Below are 3,633 nucleotides of genomic sequence, written 5' to 3'. Positions count from 1 at the left end.
ATAGGGTCTGCAGAAAGAGATTAAAATAACCAAGTTAAAACAAAATTGTACAACTAAAAACATAAATAAATACAAATATTGTCAATGGGTCAATCAACTTTTAAATGTCCTGTTCATGAAATTTTTAATTTTAATTTGATTGAAGATTTTAATACACATTATTATTTTATAAGTTAGATAATTGATTTTTTATAGGAATCCGCAATTAACAGTGCAAATATCGTCTGAAAAATATAATTTTTGACTTAAAAATCCGAAGGAACCCAATAGCATCTGTCCCCTGTACCACTAGTTGAATACATTTTTTAATCATTTAAACTTTATTTAAAATTAAAACCAACACTTCAGTTTTATGAAATATATAATACATTATATATAAAAAATACTTTTTATATTTGTTGGAGCGGTATGATACATAACTTCAGAAATATCACCATTAACAGTGTTTCTTGGAAAACGATTGTCCTATCACTCAATGAAATTTTTCACTAAAATAGTAAATCGAATATTATTTGTTATAAAAAAACAACAAACAATTTTTTTTCTAGCTGTGTTATTTAGCTCTTAAAACTTACTGAAAATGTTTGTGCTTTATAAGAAAAAGACGGATAATGTTATTGTTTTACATGGGGACAGTCGGGCTGTCCAATAGACATGTTTGGTTGTCCAAAGAAAATATTTAAGCTTCTAATGCCTACATTTCGTGTTATTCCAAATGAATAGCAATTCGACATGAAATAATAAACTTGTCAAACAAAATAATAATAGAAGTTTTTTAACAGAACAATAAGCAATTAAGAAGCAATGAAATCAACGCAATCAATAATATTAAAACTAACTTCGAAGATAATCAACATTTTCTTTATTCAAATGTGAGTGCGCATTTGACCTCCTTCTGACTTGATGGAAAGTGACGATGAGGTCGACCATGGAGCATGCATACCTAAATAAAGCCTACTCACTCACGCCTTGAAAAGGTCCAAGTTATAACGTTCAGGGAACAAGTCTGCAGGCAGTGAATTCAACTCTATAGCCGTTCGCCAAATCGCCATATAAATGTGGAAGCGTAACCAACAATAAGCAGGCAACTTTACAGCGGTATTCAAGACTCTGCAGCTTCGCTTCTACTAATTCCGAGTCACCTATAAGCCTCTTGCCACGGTTGTCAATTGAATCCAAGGTGGACCAACTGGCCATATAGCAGAGCCATCCTAAAGATGGCAGCAGTACTCCATACACGACCGGACTTGTGCTTGATACAGCTGAAATAACTGACCCGGTGTGAAGTAACGCCTCACCCTAGAAAGGATGCCAAGCTTCCTGCCTGCATTTTTGGCCATAGATTCAATGTATCTGCCGAAATTTAGATTGCACGACAGGTCCATTCCAAGTAGCTGGAGACCGTCGGCTACCGGTACGGATATATCACGAAAAGTCGGAGTCAGCTCAAAGGAACTCCGTTTTGTGGAGAGTAGACACGCCTGCATTTTGGTAGCATTAAATTTGACAAGATTGGCATCGCTCCAACCGGAGACGGCCTTGAGTGTCAAATCCAAACAGCCTTCTAAGATCACTCGAATGGAACGTTCGCTCAAGAAATCCGAGATCCAATTGCAAAGGTTAGTGGGAAGCACATAACATGGAAACTTACTTAAAAGGCTTGCGTGCCAAACCCTGTCAAAGGCTTTAGAAATGTCCAAAGACACTGCAAGTGCTTCGCCTTCCTTTTCTATAGCCTCGCTCCATATGTGATAGGCATACACAAGAAGATCCCCAGTAGATCGCCCTAATCGGAATCCGTACTGGGGTCACCGTGGAGGTCGTTGTCTTCAAGGTACGACAGGAGAGGGATGTTGAGTACACGTTCCATAGTCTTGCAAAGTATGAAAGTGACTGAGATAGGTTTATAGTTGACAGGGTCAGCTCTGCTTCCTATTTTGGGCACAGGTTGCACGTTTGCAAGCTTCCATAACCTGGAAACTACACCAGTCTCAAGTGAGAGGCGATACAGGCGTGTGGGAACAGGAGACAACTCAGGCGCACAGTTACGTAGGACTACCGCTGGAATTCCATCTGGCCCGCTCGCTTTATTCACGTCAAGATTCCGCAGAGCTCCAAGTATCTCTTTTTGGCGTATGCGAACTGACGCCATAGTGCAGTCAGCCTGAGGTAAGGTAGGTGGTAGGTTCCCTGCGGCATCCAGATGCGAACTCTCTGCAAAGAGTGAGGCAAAGAGATTCGCCTTCTCTTCTGCAGTATGAACCAGTGTGCCATCCGGCCTCGGCAAAGGTGGCAAAGATGGGCGACAAAAGTTACTTTGGACCGATTTGGCCAGGAACCAAAAGTTTTTGCTACCTTCTGGATAAGAGGCAAGCTTGGCCCCTGTGCGTTGTAGTGCACATGGTCGAACTTGGCCCTGTGTAACACGCTTTTACTCTTCTTGATGGCTATATTAAAAGCTTTCTTCAGATTCCGAGTACTCGGAGCTTTGCGCAGTCGAGTCTCTGCCCATCGTTGGTACGCGGTCTGCTTCTTTTCAGATATTCCCATTCTATAGGAAAACTAACAAAAATTGTAGTTTTATTATATAAGGAATCAAATTATACAAATTGCTTTTACGGACAACCAATAACGTCACACGGACAACCAACTTGGTTGTCCAGACGACAGGTTGTCCAAGGGACTTTTTTTTAGATTAAGCTACCTGAGCAAGAAATGAGGTTTTGTGTCTTTTATGTCACTCTCACAATGAAACCAATAGTAAATAGAATCTGTTGCACCATAATTCAGTATGACATAATAAGGCTGGACGGTTACCATGCCGGACTGCCATGCAGAGGTCCCAGGTTCGATTCCCAGATCTAGAGAAATATTTGTATGGCCTTCATTTATTTCTCTCGTGAGTTTGGGTGTAATTTGTGGTTGTGTATGTATGTGTCCATGGCACCCGCGATACAGGGTCTCCCCAGTGCGGGGCTATGTTAAAAAAAATTGTATGATTAGTGAATGACGTTTTAAGAAACTTTTTAAAGTAACTTGGTCTTTAATAACGCTACATTTAATACAAATTTCAAACAAAATGCAGGAATTACTTTACAATTTTCTGTTGAATGTGTAAGAAGGCTCTCAGAACCAATAATAGGTCGGCTGGGGTCTGGTATGGGCATCGACTGAACGTTATTTTTTCGTCCACCTGTTTATAGTTCTCAGCACATATCATCACGGTTGTGTCGGCCGCAAATAAAAGTACTTCTCTTCTACTTCTGATATGAAGTGTATCTTGACTAACTCTGGGAATAGGGCGTTACTTAGTTACAAGATATCACCAGAAACGAAATTGGATTTTCTGCCGCCTGTACTAACTTAAGAGTGGTTAAACATGGCGACTTTAACATCGATGCAAACGCGCGACTGCACCGATACAAACGCGCGATGCAATCGCCTTTAGATCCTAAGTGTAGCGATGCAATCGCGCGTTTGTATCGATGCAGTCGCGCGCTTGCATCGCGTTTGCATCGCTGCTAAAAGTCGTTGTGTGTAACCACTCTAAACCGTTTTCCTTCTATTTATTAAGAAAGACTTAAACTGAATTTTCAATAAACGAAATTTCAGTACAAAAAAAAAACAAAGTAT

Source organism: Hyposmocoma kahamanoa, unplaced genomic scaffold, assembly GCF_003589595.1.
Source record: "Hyposmocoma kahamanoa isolate Upper Pololo Valley unplaced genomic scaffold, ASM358959v1 168, whole genome shotgun sequence".
NCBI classification, from domain to species: domain Eukaryota; kingdom Metazoa; phylum Arthropoda; class Insecta; order Lepidoptera; family Cosmopterigidae; genus Hyposmocoma; species Hyposmocoma kahamanoa.
The sequence above is the reverse complement of the archived record's forward strand: the minus strand, read 5'-3'. Positions refer to the sequence as shown.